This window comes from Uloborus diversus, chromosome 4, assembly GCF_026930045.1.
Source record: "Uloborus diversus isolate 005 chromosome 4, Udiv.v.3.1, whole genome shotgun sequence".
NCBI lineage: Eukaryota > Metazoa > Arthropoda > Arachnida > Araneae > Uloboridae > Uloborus > Uloborus diversus.
The window spans coordinates 54,882,862-54,903,729 of NC_072734.1; the positions used below are offsets into that span (position 1 = coordinate 54,882,862).

The 20,868-nt window shown below is 34.3% G+C and overlaps 1 protein-coding gene across 1 annotated transcript in view; it reads right to left on the reverse strand.

Annotated features, from left to right (window-relative positions):
- The window catches only part of LOC129220208 (klaroid protein-like), a 74,336-nt gene extending 60,128 nt beyond the window's left edge, over nucleotides 1–14,208 (reverse strand). The window contains exon 1 of the mRNA XM_054854573.1: nucleotides 13,958–14,208. The gene's annotated coding sequence lies outside the window, so the exon portion shown is untranslated. The remainder of the gene's footprint in view (nucleotides 1–13,957) is intronic.
- Between the last annotated feature and the right edge of the window lie 6,660 nt (nucleotides 14,209–20,868).

Here is a 20,868-nt window from a genome sequence, read left to right on the forward strand (position 1 = left end):
CATGTTGGCGACTCTCACAGGAATTACATCCTTGGAAAGGTCCACAAGCGTAGATGCCACCAGCACTCCTTTTGGGTTATTGCTTAAGTTGGGGTATTCAATGAGTCCAAATCTAAAACTATTGCTTTCTTCAATGGAGCCGGGTATTAATGATTCTGACCTTGAGGGAATTGATAAATCTGTTTGGGCAATTATTTGATGAGCGGATTTTACATCACTTTCTGCGGGAAAGACTGCTATGTCTTCTCTCGTCGAGTGCAGCTCGTTAGTCTTGAAGTCGAGGTTGAAGTCATACTTCTTTAAAAAGTCCAATCCGAGAATGAAGGGGTCTATGATAGCAGCAACGAATGCGGTATGATGGTAAATGGCATTTCCAAACACAATTTCTAAGTTCACTTTACCTTCAATCTCGATCTTGTCACCTGTCACAGTTTGGAGGGTCCAAATTGACTAGCCACATCTGTTCTAATGATCGTAACATTGGCTCCAGTGTCAATAATCAGTTCGCAGGGAAACCCGTTTACATATGCGTAAACAAACAGTCCATTACTGCCGCCACTCGTCGATGAAATCTGGAAAACTTTAAGATGGGGCTCATTCCAATTTGGCGACCTCCGCCCCGCGAGATTGCCATGGCTTAGTTTTCCTGGACCTGCGAGGGAGAGGTGCTCTTCCCTCTGGTTTCTTGACGAGCTTCACAGTTTCTTCGTAAGTGACCCTCGCCACCACATTTCCAGCACTTAAGTGATTGTCCATTATGGTCCTTGGGAGCCGAATTCCTTTTGAGGATTCCTGCAATTTCTTTTATTTGCTTTTCCAGATCAGCAAAACGTGACGAAACCGGATCAGGCTCATCAGTTTTCACGCCGCGGATTGAATGGCGATCCTTGCGGGTTGCTTGCTGGGCGGCCTCCAACTTCATTGCATACACAACAGCAGAACTCAGGTCTTTGACATCCGCCATCCGTAGAGCTTTCTGGATTTCCGGATCTCGAACCCCGTCGATGTAGTAGTTGAGTGCCAGGTTGTCTCGAACATCCGCAGGACAGTCACAAAAAGCAAGATGAGACAATCTCTCGACGTCCGCCGCTAGCTCTTGCAGGGTTTCCCCGGTTTTCTGGAAACGGGATTTCAACTGGAGTCGGCTGAAATCTTTCTGGCACTTCTCACCGAAGCGAAGCTCCAACGCAGATGTGAGGGCGGCGAAATCCAGGCGCTGGCTGTCCGGAAGGGTCTGGAGAATGTCCGCTGCGTCACCTCTCAGGGATGCTGCAAGATGACAGGCCTTGGTAGCCGAGTCCCATCCGTTCGCTTCCGCCACTATCATGAATTGAGTTTTGTAAACCTGCCACGAAGTTTTCCCATCAAATGTGGAAAGTTTAATGGACGGTCGAGCAACCGATGTGGGAGCGCCAAACTGTACAGAGCTGCTTTCCGCGGTCGCCAATCTCCTTTCCACGTCCTTAAAGATCTCTTCTTTAAGTAGATGAAATCTTCTATCTTCATCTTCAAATTTATTTTCTACAGCATTGAATCGGCTTTCAACGGTATCAAATTTTTCTTCAATTGCATCAACTCGATGCTCTATGTCATTAAATTTATTTTCCATCACAGTCTTTACCGAAATAAGGTCATTTTTAATTTCTTCTTGGTTAGACGTTAAGTCCTTTTTCAGCACCGTTAAGTCCTTTTTCAGCACCGTTAAATCGCTTTTTAACTGGTCTTGATTTGCCAACATACTTGCAGTCAGATCACTTTTTAATTGTTCTTGATTAGCCGCCATATCATTTTTTAATTGTTCTTGATTTGCAGTAAAACTTGCAGTCAAATCACTTTTTAATTGGTCTTGATTAGCCGCCAATTCATTTTTTAATTGTTCTTGATTAGCTGCCATATCATTTTTTAATTGTTCTTGATTAGCTGTAAAACTTGCAGTCAAGTCACTTTTTAATTGTTCTTGATTAGCCGCCATATCACTCTTCACAGAGTTGATTGCATCAAGCAGTTGTTTTAATTGTTCATCCATTGCGCGAGTAATCACCATACAAATAAAGTCCAAATTTAAAAAGTCTTTATGAAAAAATGTCCAAAGTCACACTTACTGCAAGAAAGTCCTGAAGTAGCCCCACGTTGGGCGCCAAATTGTAACGGATTCGGTGCGACTTCCACTTTCTTGAAATGAAAACACAGTTCTTGATAAAAACACAGGGAATTTATTTACACTATGTACAGGAAAGATCTTCAACAACTGCTAAATTATTCATCAGCAATTAAGCAATTATCACACAACACCGTAAACTCAACGTTTACACACGTATTTACTTCCAAATACGAAAACAACACAGCGAAATGCCTCGCTATAAACAGAGCAAAAATGCACTCAGTTCGAAATCTCAATCGAAACTAACTCTTTATCCATCGCTAACGGCTTTTATACACCGAAAAGAATTTTCCACAACATTCTTACCTCTTCGCGAAATGCGTAGACCGTTATCAACGAAAGGAAAGAAAATAGGGGTCGTATACTTTAGCCGGATGAAAAAGGGGTTGTATATTCATTACGGGAAACTATTTACAGGTTACGTTCCTACAATAATTACTATTTACAGAATTTGTAACAATATGTTTAATTTTATGAGCCGCGCAGTTTGAATATTGCATGCAGTCGAATCTGTATATTTCGAATTTCACATAAAAAAATCGAGATAAAGAGATTTTGAATTACGGAGGCTTTAAGAAACTTTTTATAGAAATTTGAAATATGATGGTGAAAATTTGAAATCGATACTAAAAACAATATGGGCTCTTGATTAAAATTCCTCTTTATTAATTTTGTTAGGTATATATTCTATTATTACATTATTAAGTGCTTTATTGCGAGTTTAAGGAATCATTTTGACAGTAAAAGAAACTTTAAGCATATCTTTTTCAAGAAAAGTCCTTTATTGCTTTTTGGTCCCTGATTTTTTTTTTTTTTTGGATTCATTATTTATCCTCTTGAGGTTAGCAATTGCAGCAAATCTAACTTGGCCAGTAGTCTACGATTTTCCTTTTTTCATCACTTGAAAAAAAATCTTACTTTCTTTTTACTCCTATCATTTCGGTTTTCTAAGGATCACAATTTTAAGAAAGAGAGCAACCAAAGAACAGTACTAATCCAGATAACAGAGCGTCAGATCGGACCCTTCTGAAGGTAATTTTATTTTAATTCAAAAGGAAAACTGCATAGCATTACATGAATAAAATGTTTAAAAACGAGATGAATCTAGATTATTTCTATTAGCTTGGTTCGGATTAAAAAGTAGAAAATAAAAAAGATATCTGTTTATAATACCCGAAAATTGCTGTTGCTCTCTCAAATAGATATTTATGTAAATTCTAAAGCAGCTAATAAAATTAAAAATAAATATCTTTATAGATACATCTTTATTAATATAATATCTTTATAGTCTGACCACCGATGAGATTGAAAGTCAAACATCCAGTTTACAGGCGGAAATGGAAGTATCTATTAGCTTTCAGGGATGCCAGCTTTTGTAGATGTGAGTTAGCCTCTAAATTAAGCAGTCACACTGAAAGGAACGGAACACGCTCATCAGATATTTGATTTCCCCCTGATTTGGATAGATTGGTTTTGACAAGACGTTGCTAGAAAATTTCATTTTAAATTCAATGGAGGGAAAAGAAAAAAAAGTTAAATTTTCCATAACATTAAAAAAAAAAAATTCTAGGCTTTTGTTTTGTTTGACACAAGTATCGGAATTGGGGCACCCCATTCCAAAGTATGTAAGATTCACCTCCCTCTTATTTTTTTTAATACTAAAAAAATTTACACACACACACACACACACACACACACACACACACACACACACACACACACATATATATATATATATACATATAAAAGAACCCCCCCCCCCCCCGAAAGTCGGGTCTAGCTACGCCTCTGCTTGATGAGGAAGCAATATTCCCAACAAAAACAAAATTACAAACGCCAAAACTTAACGACCATCCCAAAATCTCGATTTATCTCAAAAGCAAAGCAAAGAATGAAAATTATTTTAAAAGCCTTGCTTAAAATAATTACAAACATTTATTTGTTAACAAACACAAGATGGCAACGGTGAAAAAGTTTAAATCATCGCAATTTTCTGGTCATTTTCCAACAATTGAAATCAAGCGAAATACGGAGACGACAGTCTAATAAGATTTATCTTTCTTATTGTTGCAATTACAAAGCTATTTTTATTCACAAAAAGAAAAAAAAATTTGAATTTTGATCTCTGGAATTCAAATGATGTTTTTCGCAATCATGTGTGTGTGTGTGTAGGCGTGTGTTTATGTATTTACGGGGGTGCCAGGGGGTGCGTCACACCCCCAACATTTTTGGTTGAATTTTCAAAGAAGATTTAGGGTAGACCAACCAGTGAATGAACAGTTAAGCACAATTTCATTTTTTAAAAATCCTAGTAATTTTTAATTCTATACTATACAGATCGTGATAGTTAAAACATTTTAATTGATCTATGTAAATATCTCTAAAAAATTGCGGGAACTTAAATGGTACCGCTTCCGACTTTTTTAGGTGTTTAAAGAAAAAATGGCACAACGACCCAGTGAATGAACATGATAAATTTTGATTCAAAAAAGAAACCAAGTTTCTTTGAGATCTATCTATCTATCTATATAACTATCTATATCTATTTATCTATCTATATAACTATCTATATCTATTTATCTATCTATCTATTTATATAACTATCTATATCTATTTATCTATCTATCTATATCTTTTTATATCTCTATCCATCAATATACCTTTCTATCTATTTTTCTATCTACACATCTATCGGTCTATCTCTATGTCTATTTACCTATTTATCAATGTACTTATCTATTTTTCTATCTATCTATCTACATATGTACTTTATCTATCTATATACTTATCTATGTACTAATTTATCTATCTTTCCACATATCTATCTATCTATATATCTATCTAACTATTTATATAACTTATCTATCCATCTACTTATCTGTATATCTATCTATATACTTATCTATCTGTCTATCTATCTAACTATCTACCTATTTATCTGTCTGTACATCTAAATATCTACCAATCTATTATCCTAATCAATCTATTTATCTATCTATCTACCTGCTTTTTTACCTGTCTATCTACCCATCTATCTATCTCCTTATCAATATATCTACCTATCTATATCTATCGGTCTATTTACCTGTCTATATATCTAATATCTATCTCTATATCAGTCTCTCTACCTAGCTATCTGTCTCTATATTGGTCTCTCTATCTAGCTATCTATCTATGAACCACTACCTATCTATTTATCTATCAATAAATCTATCAATCTATCTATCTACCTACCTATTCTATCTCTATATTTATCTACCTATATATCTATTTACCTCTTATTTTTTATATATCTATATCTTCCTCTATCTATTTATCTATCCATCTATATACAAACATACATACATATCTACCTATCTATTCTCTCTCTTTGTATATATATTTCTATTTCTCTATCTCTCTATCTACCTGTCTATCTATAAAGAGAGATAAAGATATGGAAAGATAGATGTAGGTAGGTAAGTTAATATACAGATAGAGATATAGATAGATAAAAGATAAAACTCAGTAAAAAGTGCATTGTTTGCAAGGACAAAAATAAAGAAATTATAGAGTATACTATGAAATACATAAATAAATAAGCATGTAAAACTATCTGCATTACAAAAAAGTACGAAAATGAAAATATCTCAAAGAAACTTCAAATTTCTTTTTAAATCAAAAGAAATTTTACCACTGTTCATTCACTGGGTTTTTGCAATTTTTCGTACCCATTGACTGAACACCCCTCTACCTGAAAATCTACGCATTCTGCATTGACCGAGACAATTTAAATCCATAGCCTAAATATGTATACTTAATATTTCTTTCGTAGAGTTAAAAAATAAAATTTAATAAAAATAATATGTATCAAAATAATTGCTAACACGAAACCAGCCTTATTATTTTGAAAGAGAGAAAGAACGATTCACGGCAGTAAAAATTTCAAATTTTTTCCAGGAAAATAATACGTATCCAAAGTAACCAATCAGGTATCAGATAGCTTAGAATATCAATAAAGAACGCTTTTGTAGTGAATTTATTCAGAAAAAAAAATTTTGGAAGCTTATTTTTTTTTAATGACGCGCTGTTCATTCACTGGGTGGTGTTCACTCACTGGTCGGTCTACCCTAAATGAAATATATATTATCAGGAGAAAATATATATTTTTCCTCAGGAATTTCATAAAACAACTTATATTTTTCTACAGCTACAATGCAAGTAAATTTACTTCTAAAGCAAATCTAAAAATACAATAACAGGCAGCTTATTGTGTGACCCAGTCACCACACATTGCCAGTGTGAGAGAAATTGTGCTCACGAATTAAGAAGTATTTCTCCATTTAAAAAAGAAAAATAATGAATAATTACATAAATAAAATAAAAACATTCCTTTAACTATTTTTCAGCGCTGCATTATTAATAATTTTATAATTTGTAATTGGGTATGTATTGGTGTAACATTGCAATTTTCTTTATCTTTGAAACAACCATGGCTAATAAAGTCAAAAAATATGACTATTATTGTAAAATACTTCCTCAAAATGATATAAAGTCCTTACCCATCATTCCAGTAAACAGTGCAATAAAATCACTCTGAAATTAACTAAAAACCAACATTTCAACTGTAAAATTTCAAAATTTTCTTGTGCTCTGTTCTTTCATAAGTAAGATGATATACACTCCTTTTGCGATTTTTTCTGAGAAATATCACAGATAGCTGCCACAGATAGCTGTGGCAGGTACGAGCATTGATGATATGCTTTCTGTCACATTTGGTACAGATGTGATATACCCCCCCATTTGGCGACATTCGATTTTTTTGCACAAAATTAAAATATTTTTCTCGCCAATGAGGCGATAATTTTTTATGCATGGCATCCCTGGCCAAACTAACCTGTGTTTAGCAACCCGAAGGCAATCTTACAGATCTGTTCAAACTTGTTTACTTGGGTTGTTTGGGTTTCACGCAGGAGAGATACGTGGTGTTGGTTGTTTCGTGCAATATACCTTACAGGAATGCTTATTTTGTGTTAGTTTAAATTCAGTAGTTGTGTTTTGAAGTAAAAACATTAGAAAATGCCAGTTTCTTCAAACTTGAAGGTTATTTAAAAGTTAACTCCAACGTGGTGTGTATCTGTAACGTGACATTGTCATATGATGTATTGTTTTAGACTGAGTGTGAGTATTTATACCATATAAAAAGGTAAGTTCTTTATTTTAAAATTCAAAAAAAAAACCTCTCATTTCCAAAACTCTTTGTTTTTACAAATCCTTGAGGGGTTCTTGTAGTTTTTAACTTTATTTTTACTGTATGTAAATTCATTTTACAGAAATAGTACGGTTATTTTGTTCTAAAAGTTAATTCTTATCGATGCCACGAATTATTTAGACATTCTATTAACGTGCCTCCTTTAGGTACTGAATTTTATGTTAACAATTGAAAGTTCTTTCGGTTGTACTCTTAAAAATGCTGAATTTTATTAATAAATATGCACAATAATGGTGCATATTTCACACTTAAAACTGTGTCATTATTGTACACTGAACGGAAGGAGCCACCCTTGGGTGTCTCCATGAAAATATACATAACTGTGACCATACTCCGATTGTAATGTATATTAACGGCGAGCCCTCGGTCTCATAGTACTTTCGTAAAGAGACCGAGGCAGGGCCGGCGAGCCGAGGTCTCATTACGAAAGTACTATGAGACCGAGGGCTCGTATCCCGGAGAAATGATGAAAAAAAATTTAATGCATTAATTTCGACTTGTAATTAATACAATAATTTATTTCATTGTATTTTAATATGTTTACAAAAAACCCCGGCCCTGTACATTTTTGAAGCATATATTCGTGATGTTTTTTGTTGTGCTTTTATGTTGTTTTTATATATATTGTGTTCTGAAGTGCTTTGATCATGTTTTTTTATCTGATTTTTTCCTGTTGGCACTAAAAAAGCATCGCTAAGAACGATGTATGACATATGTCGTCATACATCGTTTTCTTGGCGACGCTTTCTTGGCGCCAACAGGAAAAAGTCGCCAAGGGTGGGGTATATCACATCAGTTCCTCACATTTTCCTAAGTGATTCACTTCCTATGGCATGTTTTGGGCAATTTTAATTTTGATACATCTAACTACTGACCTTAAAACACCTGTAATACTTGCAATACCTCTCTGGGTATGTGTGGGAGGAAGTAGCAATGCTTGTGTTTCCCTACACTTTCTAGGAGACATGTTTAAAACCTTGTCCATTCTTAAAAAACAGTTTTGACAATATCAAGCAACAATATAAATCAAATATTGAAATTTAATCGCAAACTGTAGTAACATTGCTTTATTAATAAGTAATAATTACATATAAATTATAGCAGACACCAAAACTTTCAAAGAAATAATTCTAGAATACTTAACTTCACGACAACACAGCAGTTTTTTCTCATTAGAAACTAAAAGTGGAATAACCTCACGTATTTGTAAAATGACGCAGACAGAGAGTTTTGCCACTTCTAAAAGCAATAATAATAATACCAGCAGCAATTCAGAATTTAAAAAAAATGTGGTTCGTGGTTTATTTCTTCAAAAAGAGAGCCTAAACTTGAAAATAAGAGAATTTGAGAAGTGTCCCTAATAATTATCTACCCACTGTAATCCTGTACAAAAATGGCACTCACAAAAATGATACCTTTACGAAAATCGCGATCGTAAAAACTGAACTTTTTTTTACGCAAAAATATCAACATCTCATTTCTGGTCATAAATGATTCATTACATTTCATTTTCCCACTTCTTCAAAAATTAAGCAAAGTAAAATTTCTCTCTCCCCCCCCCCCCCCCGCTAACTAGGGGGTAAACGTAAAAGTGTTTTTTTTTTTTTGCAATTTTTCTCTTCTAGGAGAAATAAAATAATAGTTTAAAAACTAAAAAAACATACTTTATAGTAGCAAAATGAACTAAAAAGTTAAAAATAATCTTTGGAAGACAAGTATATAAAGTAATTAACAAAACACTTATTTGTCCAAAGGAAAGTTGGACCCACAAACATACAAGTTAAGCTAATAAAAGCGTGTTAATTAGAATAAACTAATAACTTATCGTTAATAACTTTTGTCGGTTCTTCCTAACCCATAAAAGTAAAATGGCAAAAAGTATGAAGAACAAAATAGTATTCTTTTAGAAACGAAAGCACAACATTTAAGCATATACAAATTTTAAAAAATTCCAAAATGTGAAGTTAAACTTCACCCCCCCCCCCCCCCCGGTTTAAAAATATTTATCAGTTTTTTTGGGGGGGGGGGGGGGGTTGTTTTGAACATAGTCCAAAACTTTCTCTGTGTGGCTATTGGCTACTGAAGCACAAACTGTTTAAAAAAATGTACCTGCCAGTTGGATATATCATGCCTTTTGATCATACCCCAAAAAATCAAAAGTAAAAAAAAGCTTGCTTTAAATTTGAAACCCACTGAATAGTGTATTTCTCAGAAAATGTTTCTTTTTTTAGTAAAGGAGCAAAACTGGTGTTTTCTATTCATTTCAATTTATGGAAATTAAAGTTGCAACTTGGAACTCTTATTTAATCAAAAGGCAATAAAAATATTAAAAATCATTTTTTTTTTACCACAAAAGATCAGCAGTAAACTTATTTTCTTCTGTATGAAAATGAACTTTTCATGACCTTGATTACATCCCAGTTTCAGATATATATTGGTGCTTTTTTTTTTGTCTCTTTGCAAAAACGATATGTAATGACAGACTTTGCTGTAGTATCGGATTCAATCCCGCACTTCAAAAACCTGAGCGTTTGTCATTTCATTTGAAAAATTGTTTAATATGATGTCCAAAAAAACTTGCAAACTATTTTTTGTAGTAGAATCGGGTTGTTACAAAAAAAAAAAAAAAAAACTTACAAATGTCATACACAACAAAAAAAAAGCTCCCATAAAAATTAAATTTCCATAAAGTTAGCAACAATACACCTGGTGACATCTTGTTTGCAGGGTTGGGTTTTGGACTGTCTAAAACTGGTTTAGAATAGGACAAGTGGTATTTACCGTCCAAAACTATGCTAAAGCTGAAGGAATAATCTAATCAATTTGTATTTACTGTAATACAGGGGCAGATTTACAGTCTATTCAAGGTGGACAGTGAAAGCCCCCCCCCCCCCCGACCCGTCATGTAGAGCGGCAAAGGGTCAAATGCCCTCCCCCCTTATCCTGTCTTTTAATAAATATTAATCGCCTCTAACGAATTTTCACCGCCTTGTGTGTCAAATTGCCTTTTTGGGGGTGATCCCCACCAGGGTTGGAAACAACTGTTCTAAATCATAGCAATGTCTTATCATACCAGTATAGTGTAGTCCTGGAAGAAAAAGGTTGAAAAACACATATAGAAATATTAAAATTATCAAAATTCGAAAAAAGGGGAAGAGGCAAGCTTAGGTTCAAATAAAAATTGGGTAACGCTGTCCATCCTCGACTACACTAATTTTCTAAAATTAATTTAAAGCAAATTTGTGGAATGTACTTTATTAAAACTAGTAGTGATTGCTAGTAATTCTTTCAATTCTATATTATTGGTTTTGGAAAATGGCGGTCACGGAGGGGGCGGTCGCTCCCACCGTCCCCCAAGTAAATCCGCCACAGCTGTAATATCCATGATGCATAAATATAGATATTAATGAGATTTAATTAATGAGTGTTTGATAATATTTTTTTCCAAAATGTTTATTTAAAAAATGTTTTACTTCAAAAAGTAGCCAACAACTATTGCATAAAAACTTCCTTATGTAACAGTTGGTAAAGTTATGAAATAAAATTCACAACACTACCAAGACAACTAATTTCAGTTTCATTTATAACTGAAAGGAATGTCATTAAATGTGCAATACTTAGGTGGAAAAAAACCGACTTATTTTTTATATGGTTTTTGCAAATAAGTTATACCAGGATGTTTTAACGAAAATTAATTTTTAAATCATAGATTAAAGAACAAGAAATTGATGACTAAACACTTATATTATATAAAACTTGTGCTATTCTTTTTTTAGTTCATATTTTTGATATAGTACATTCTGTAACTACAAAAAATTGTAATTTATTGCACTTAAGTCAATTATTGCACTATATTTTGAACACTTTCTTTTGCACACATGCATAAATGTCGGAAAATTTGGTTAATGAAAAAAAAAAACTCCTGCATACTAATTGAAATTTTTAATGAAAAATTTAATTTCTACATAACTAGGTTAAAATCAGCTGCATAAATAAGTTACGTACAGTACATCCTCCATAGCTCGAATCTCTCGGGACGTAGAAAAAATTTGAGATATTGAGTTTTTGAGTTTTCAAAGTTTTAAAAAAATTACACTTGTAACTCTCACAATAGGGAAGTTTTCGATTTTTCAATTATATTTTTATATGATAGAGTAACATGTATGAACATCATAGGTGAAAAAATTTTTGCGATACGATAAGTAGTTTTTTTTAAATTAATTTTTAAAGTTCAAGCTCTTGTGACGTCAAATGGCATAGGAAGTGACGTCATACCCTCTTCCGATAGGGGAGAATCGAAGGTCACGCATTCAACTTCGAAGACAAAACGTAAAAGGCTTTCTCCTCACATTTAACTCCTCGCGTTTCTGGAACATTAAACCTCTCATCCTCTCGAAAATATTCGAATCTCTCATTGGTGTTACTTGAGGAAGATTATTTAGATTGTGCTTTAACGAATCCGGCCTCCATAGTGTGTTCAAAAGGATTATTGAATTTCTACAAAATAAAATATCAGCGCACTCAAAATGTTCCTAGCGAAAACAAGGGATTTTCGGCGGAAGGCTGCCCATTCGCGCCCTGTGACGTTTCAGAAGCGCGCACTTCTGTGCGTGGATTTTTAAAAATTCATTAAAAATCAACCACGGTGTTTTAAAATGCGGCGATGGTGAATTTTTTAGTTTTGAGGGTCAATTAACAATATCCAATAGCCAAAATATGAACATTTAATAGGTTGCAACTTCCCTTTTACACAGTACGCAATATGCATTCATATATGTACTATGGGATCACTTTGAATTACGATCAATAAAGTAGTCTTCAATATTTTACAAGCTTTGAAATTTTATAATTGTCAAAAGTGCACAGAATGAAATTTTGAAATGAACAACAATTTCAACTTGGTTTTTTCACCTAAAAATTTAATAATCCTAATTTTATCTTCAACCAATAACCCCACATTCAAAAAGTTCTCAGCAGCCTTTTTGTGAGAGTTAAAAAAAAGCATAATGATGAAAAAGAACACTTTTTTCCGTTTTTGCTTGAAAACTGAAAGGCGAAAAATCGACTCCCTCTCTTCAAAGTGGACAACATTTGAGAGAGAGATTCTAAACTCTGGGGAAAACACAGCACCCCCCCCCCCCCCAACCTCATACCAACACTCCCCTATTATTTTGCCTCAATCCCCTATTCACAAAATTTCTAAGAAAAGGGATGAAAAACGTTAAGCAATTGTCCCTGTAGCTGGTTTTACTACGAAAATTGTCAAAGAAAAACGACAATTGAACTTTGCTTCTGTGCAAAAATTTTGACACATCAAAGGTTTCGAAAAAAATAAATTTCGACATAACTATGGAAAATACATAGGAGCTTGTATAGAAAATGCTAGGGAAAATATTTTTTCCGAGACATCAAGGGTTTCAAGATAAGGAGGTTTGAGATATCAAGGTTTGACTATATATATTTATACTTGAATGTTCACATTAAAAAAAGTTACATTAAATAGTCCAAAATATAACTTTGACACATTTTGTTCTGATTTTGATATTTTCTCACAAAACATAGTTTCTCAAAAAATAGTTTTGAACACTTTCAGACACAAGGGTTTTGAACAAGATGGTAAAACCTTGCCAATGCTGCTTTCATCTGCACACATGCATAAACATAGGAAAATTTCGCAGGGGTGCCCACCCCCCTAAGGGTGCACCCCCTCACTATCATGGAGACCCCCAAAAAATTAGAAAAATACCCCTCAAAACACCCCCTTTCCTAAAAATTTCAATGGTGCAGTCTGCACCATGACCCCCCCCCCCCCCCCTCCCCAGACAGGCACCCTTGAATGCAGTTACTATTATCTAAAAAAGATAAAAATAAAATAAACTCATGCATACAAATTGAAATTTTAATCAAGAATTTAACTTCTATCCTATGTAACTAGATTAAAATCAGCAGCATAAATAAGTTAAATGTTCTCATTGAATAAATGTTCAATATAAAACATTACTTTAATACATTTTATTCTGTTTTTAATGTTTTCTCACAAAATACAATTTTTCTAAAGATAGTTTTGGACACTTTCGGACAGGACGGTAAAAACCAGGGTTTTCACCGTACTGTCCAAAACCTTGCCAACCCTTCTTGTTTGTGAATAAACTTTCTTTAAATAAGTAAATAAATAGGAAATCAAACCAAAGTCATATTAGAATTACTTGGTATGTGTTTAATGTTTTAAATTTCACAAGCAATTTTTGAGTTAAAAAATACGAAATTTAATGTTTTGAAATTGTAAAGCTAAAATATGTAATTAAAAAGTAATTTTCAAATAAAACGCGAATAATAAACATAAACAATAGTTTTGGCTACGGTTCAACAGCTTTTAACGCCCGAGTTCGAATCCCAGAGAAATGTCAGCCATCAAAAGCAAAAAACACACACATAAATCACTCAAGATATGCAAAAACATTTTTTGTTCCCATAATCCAGTCTCATATTGAACAAAAAACTAAAGATAATTCAGAATTGCTTTGAGAGAAAAGATTTTTTATTACCTTGGCTTCGGGGTGGATTCCCGAATGTTGACTCCCTTGACCGTTTTTAAAATTGGTGAATGCTTATGAGAGCAAGCACTTCGCAAGACCATCGAGCTTGACGATTCTGAACAAATACCACCTTCTTCAATGCAACAAGATTTCCTCATGTTTACGAAATCATCTTCATAACAGTGTCAAAAATTATAACACTGTAAAAGAGATTTAAGAAATTGCTCCGCTTTATTCTGATCAGCCGCCTCCGCGACTCTTTTACTAAATATAACAGTGAGCAAAGAGTAATGTCAAATTTAAAATGAGAAAAAAATACTAAACAAACAAACCAGATCAACGGATCGTACAGCTAACACGGTTACAGTTAAAAAGTGTGAAAAAGTAGGACAGCTGAGAATTTGTAGTTGGCATGGAGTATAGCCATGATCAAAATAAGAAGAGAGTTTTTCCACACACAAAAAAAAAATAATAATAATAATAATAATTTGAATTCTGAAATTTTGAATTCAAATTATGTTTTTCGCAATCACGAACTGCGACAGTTTGGAGACTCATTGGAGTTATTGTTTCTAGAAACGGCTCCTGTCCCCCCAAGCCTGCCCCTTCTCCTGGGCAGTTACTCTTTGGTTACGTGTGAATAGTTGTGTGTGTGTGTGTGTGTGTGTGTGTAGGCTTGTAGGCTTGGGTGAGTGTATGTGTGTGAAATCGTGTGTTTGTATGTGTGTGAACGTGCGTGTGTGTAGGACATGGACGCCTCCGATCAGGAGAAGCGGATTGCTCAGACCGGGGGACAGCCGCGCGTGCAGAGGCCGGTGGGCGGTGGTGCTGGTGTCCCTGGTCCAAGCTGAAAAGGGAACCACAACATCAAGGACGGTGAAATGAAAGCAATAAGCAATCGTGATTGCTCAAAAAAAAAAAAAATCTTAATGCATATTGTTTTTGCATTATTTCGCTTTAAGACAACTCTGTCATGAAAGAAGTCCTAACTTCCAGGATACTTTTGTTCCATTAACGTAAATAAACAGATACAATGTATTTGGAGGCAAGGCGCAGTTTTGAAGTCCTCCGACGTTTTTTGTGTAACTAAACAGTTCGAAATATATACATACTTCTAAATCGGTGTTTTATTTTAATACATTAGAGGTGCTCTGCTAGGGGATGGGGTAATTTTTTCTTTTGGGGGACTCCTTGCCCTTGCTCCTTGCCCCTTCGTGAATTTGGAGGTGCGTCCTTGCTCTAGGGGGGATATGCACCCCTGGATACGTGACAATTAAGAAATATTCAAATTCTAACAAAAATGAGTTACACGGAGTGTATGAATGTGACAAAATAGTAGTTTAAGCATAGTGACTAAATCAGAAGTGCGATCCTATAGGGGTTCATGGCGCAGATTGTATCATTGAACTTTTTAGAAGGGGGGGGGGGGGTGTTTTGAGGAATACCTGTCATTTTCAGGTGGGTGCGCGCTTGCCTTTAGGGTTGCGCAACCCTGACTAAATAATAACCCAAGTAGCATTGAATCTTGGTGCAATATTGTACTTGGTTGAAGTACGATTTTCACCAATATTGGCTGAAGCTCGTAGGGGAAATATTTGTACAATATTGGCCACCATTGCTATTGCAATCTTGAGACATTATTGCATGCCGATCCAAGCCCAGTATTGGCGTTATGTTGGCTAAATAGCGGATACGTTTTGACAATATTATATTGGCCAACATTGCAATCACACTCTTGAGCCATTATTGCATGCCGATCTAAAGCCAATATTGGACAAATGGTGGCTTGCGTTATTGGTATTACTCTTCACTGCTGGCTGCACAAAATGCGACACCAAGAAGGTGCAGTCAGAATGAAACAAAATTTTACACTTGAGGCGACATTGATTACAAAATGAGAATAAAATAAACATTTATAACTGGAAAAATCCCAAATGAATGGAGGTTTAAGTACCCTGTTGAACCAACCCTAGCATGAATGCATAGGCGGATTTAGAACTGAGTTCCTAGGGGGGCAGGATTTTTTTTTTTTTTTTTGAGCAATATTAGTTGTAATCAAGGCTAGATTTAGACTTAACGTGGCCCTACGCTATTTTAAGTTTTGAGTCTCTTTTTTGTAGTCCAAACACCTTTTTTGTCGGTGGCAAAAAAGGCCATATTTTCGAGTCCCCCCCCCCCCCATTATGCATTATACATTTGGAATATGATGGGAAATAATGTTCCTTTTAAGTAGGGTATAGAATATCCCCAATTTTAAGGGGTCAGGGGGGTTCTCCCCTGAGGAATTTTTCTGAAATAGCTCTAAAATTCTGCATTTTTAAGCCTTATAAGGTGTAATTGGAACTACAAAAATCTCAGAAAAATATAGCAAAATACTCTTTTGCAAATTACGATAATACACGGTAAAAATTGTTTTCGTGGTGACAAATGAGTGACAGCAGTCCTCAGAGGGAAAAAGCGAGGGAGAATAGAAGGTTTTGCATTGTTATTTGCTTATATCGGCTGTTGGTTCAATTCGATTAGTTTTTGATCATGCTTTCAACTCACTCAAAAATACAACAATGAATTAAATACAAAAATGATCAATAGTAAAAAGTGCTTTAAAAGAAATGGTGTATAGATTTAGAAAATAGGTAACAAGAGAGAAACATGCTGTCTATTTGAACAATTCATAATTTATACATTTTGATAAGAAATAAATTTGAAGCACTCTTTGCTTAGGAATTTCAAAAACTCATCTAATCCGTTTCAAGAACTTAAGAACAATTAAAACTATTTTGGGCTTCATTTTCCCTTTTCAGTCTCTGAAATTTAGTACTAGGTTTTACAGTTTTACAGTATTGTTCTAACTTTGTAAGATACAACTACTTCAAGTTTAAAAGAAAAAATTTATATATTGATTTATCATTTCAACAACTTTTTCTTCAATTACAAGCAGTGCAGAAAACAAAAAGGAATAGAGGTAGTGTTTTTTTTCCCTCGTGCTGAACAGATTAACAATATGAAGAAGTAAGATAAAAGCAAGCAGTGCAAAAGAATTTCCAAAATACTGCACTGCATTAGGGATAAAATAAACAGCAAGATATGATACATGTGAGTCACAACAATTTATCTCAAGTAACATGTTACAGAAACGTCAGAACCATAATTTTTGCATTTTTGATGCAGGATGAGGCAAAGAACAAAATTTAACATACTTTAGCATTTATCCCTCTACCCCCTCCCATTTGTTATAAATGTTTAAATTTATGGTTTGTATCCACACTTTTCCAAAGTTTTCAAGCGCTTCAAAATGAAATTAATTTTTTCAAATACTTTTCTTTTCTTTTCTTTTTTTTTTGTTAAAGAACAAATCGTGGAATTTTCGGGAGTTGGGGGCCTTCAACAAAGCAAATGCCCTAAGCTATAAGTTGTTTAGTTTAAAGGTAATACCTTTTTTTTTAAAATCTTTATTTCAGATTCTAATTTGTTGAAATAACCGTTGATTATTTTAAGTATTGCAGCTGAATACATAGCTCATTCAGTCGATATTTTATGGGTCATTCTTCAAAAAGTAACTTTTGAGTCACATGCCTTTCGCAGTAAAAATTTTAAGAAACAATTCATTTAACAATGCTTTTGAATTTCATCAAAAATATATCTATTTAAACCTGCCAACAATTTTTTAATAATAATTTTTATTTTAGTATATTTTTGGTTCACAACATGTGAATTCTCACCTCCGTGGCATGTGCAAAATATAAAGTGGCATGTGCATATGTGTAATGCAACATGTGCATAAGTATAAAGCAACATAAACAGTCACACCTTGTGTGACTGTTTATGTTGCTTTATAACTTGTTTAATTAAAAGTATATACTTATTTATTATTCCTTTCTCAAGAGACTCAAATACCAATTGTTTAAGTATATTTAATTTTTTAATATTGTGTTTTAGTTTTAGTAGGACGAGGAGTTGTGTCACACAATAAATTCTCACCTCTGTTACTGAAGCACAAAATGCCATTCCTCATTAACATGTGGCAATAATGACATCAAATTTTATTTTCCATGATACAAGGGGGCCCCCTTGTTTATTTTCAGCCATAAGAAGTTGTGAGATTTTTGTCAAAAAAACAAGAAGATAGATTTTGCTTTAAAAACTAAGCGTGGTTAATGTGATTTCTCACCTCCGTGAACGTGAATTTCAGGCCCTGAAATTCAGGGATGTAAATTAATCAATGTCATTATTTCTGAGGTGAAAATAAATAATGAAGGGGAAATACATCAACAAAAGGCATTCTACCAAAATTTTAAATTTTCAGTATATTCTCAAATTTACTAAATACTATTTTTTAACACACATTTAAACTAAAGGGACATCGACTAATTAAGCTGTACTTAAATTAAGAGAGCTTAATATTAGAGTCACACTAATCATTAAAGTAGTTCACTGTTTGCACAATTAACAAAATTACTACTTTGATACTAAATTGGCCACAATATTTAAACATTAAAAGTTTCTTCTTTTTTTTTTTATTTCCGAAAACAAGGCATTTTTTAATATTTTTTTATTTTTGAGTAAAATAATTGGAACTTAGCTGGGCCATTGTTTGTCGTTAGTAGGTAACACTTTCATGTAAGAATTTAAAAAAAGAAAACAAAAGGCTTCGAAATTAAAAAATATTTGAGTTAAAAAGTTACATTTTCTGGAGAATGACCCTTATATACTTGCCCTAATGGTTTTCAGTTCAAAGTAGTCGTTTTTAACACATTTCAGCATTACGCTGAACACTTTACTACTTGTAGTACATTGTATAGTTTCTGCCTATCTCCCCCTCCCTCAGGGGCGGCAAATAGGGGGGTCAAGAGGGGGCGGTTGCACCCCCAAATTTTTTCAGAGGAATAATAAAAAGTGAGCAAATTCAACTTACGTAAATCGCCAATCAAAGTTGAAGAAAAACAATCTTGCTGGTACTAAGTAATGGTTGAAACTTGACACATTTCCAGACAAGAGCAAGTATTTTCCGTTTTTTAAATTATTAGAAATTCATCAAGCTTTTACGGGCCTTTTCGGAACAGAAAAAAAAAAAAAAAAACTGATGAAGAATCATGGTTAGTTTTAACGAAAGACGTAATTTCCTCATATAGGCTATCGTTCTTGTGTGCTCTGCATAACGATGGTTTATGAGAGGCCGTGCAGTGGTGTGGCTGTATGATTTTCATAAGAAAATGCCGTGGTATTTTACATTCATTGTTGCGCTCATACTTTAAGTGTGACTATTTAATGAGTGTTCATCACTTTCTTCCGCTAGAAACACATTTCAGCTGCTCATGCATAGTATGCTTTCATAGATACTCTTTAAAAATACATACTATTTTTGAAAAACATATCTCGCAACAACAAATATCTTTTCTGGGGGCTCTTTAACTATGCAGTCTCCCCCTCCCCCCATACCATGATTACTTGCTGTTAGCCAATATGTGTTTTGTTCCATACTGAGGTAATTCATGTTTAAGAAACTGGACCCCCCAAATGAAATGCTGAAATGCCGCCCCTGCCCTCCCTCCGCCCCCTTAGAAAAGGACAGTCACTATTCTCTTCATTTTGGCTTCTGAACTATTCAAAAAAGAAAAAAAAATCATGATTTTTTTTCTTTTAAGCTTTTGGAAAGTGTATTGTTACTATGTATTAATTCATTCCAAGACGGGGGGGGGATTGCCCTCCTTCGCCCCCCCCCCATAAATCCGCCCATGAATGTACAACATGATACAGTCACGCATTGAAGTACAGTTAACCCTCGTTTATCGCGGTTAGTTCGTTCCAAACTTTACCGCGATAACTGAATTTCCGCGAAGTAGGATTCTGTATTTATAAACCGAATATTTTCCTAATTAGAGTGCATGAAACTTACTTTACGACAACTTAAATAGGTTTCTAACATAGTTGGAGCCCCCTAGACATGAAACAGCATCATTTGCCACCATTACATTTGTATTACTTAATATATTGCACAAAATTAGACGAAATATATATCACACTGTTAATCATTGAGAAATAAACTACACACACACATATGAAGTTCTTATAATCTATCTACTATGAAAATAGCTCAACTTGTTCGATGATGAATTAATTGCCAGTTAGTGACTGTATGAGCCCCCGTTCTTCCTCTTTACATTTATCCTCATTAAAGATATTAAGTATACACCGTATACAACATTGTTGAACACCATTTATAGACGTATTTACATCTCCTAGTAATAATACAGTGGTTTATACTTTCAGTTAGTGTTTAACGGTTAAAATGAGACAGCGATTCCCATCACTTTCTTCGGTGATTTTATACCTCCACTCTCAACTAGTACAACTACACGCCTCAGAAGAGTTCAGCTTACTTAAAAAGACATACATTGTTATTCTTTTGTAGGAAAAAGTTGACACGAGTGCATGCAAAAGGCTAGTTACTGAATTTGAAAAAAAGAACAAAAAACCGCGAAGTAGTGAAAGCGCGAAAGTTGAAGCGCGAAGTAGCGAGGGATGACTGTATAGCAGTCTCATATGATGTCTTAGGTCAACTCCTATCAGTTAATGTGAAGTACAACTAATTCGATCAAAATCATAGATTGTTCAATTTATCTTCTCAAATCATTCCAGATATGCTCAATTTGTGACAAATCATAACATCACGCAGGTCAAAAAAGGTGATACTGCGGAAGAGGAAGCTCCCCCCCCCTCCCTCTACCTTGCTGTGTGTGACGGAGCATTGCCCAGTTAAAAACAAGTCCTCCAATGGGTGCCAACTCATGTGACTGAAGCATGACAAAAATGTACCGTTAGGTTGTCATAGTGCTGCAAATCAATATTAGGGGTGATCGGGTGATCATGTCCCACACACAGCAGAACCCCATAACATCACTCCAGCTGTCGATGTGGTGTGC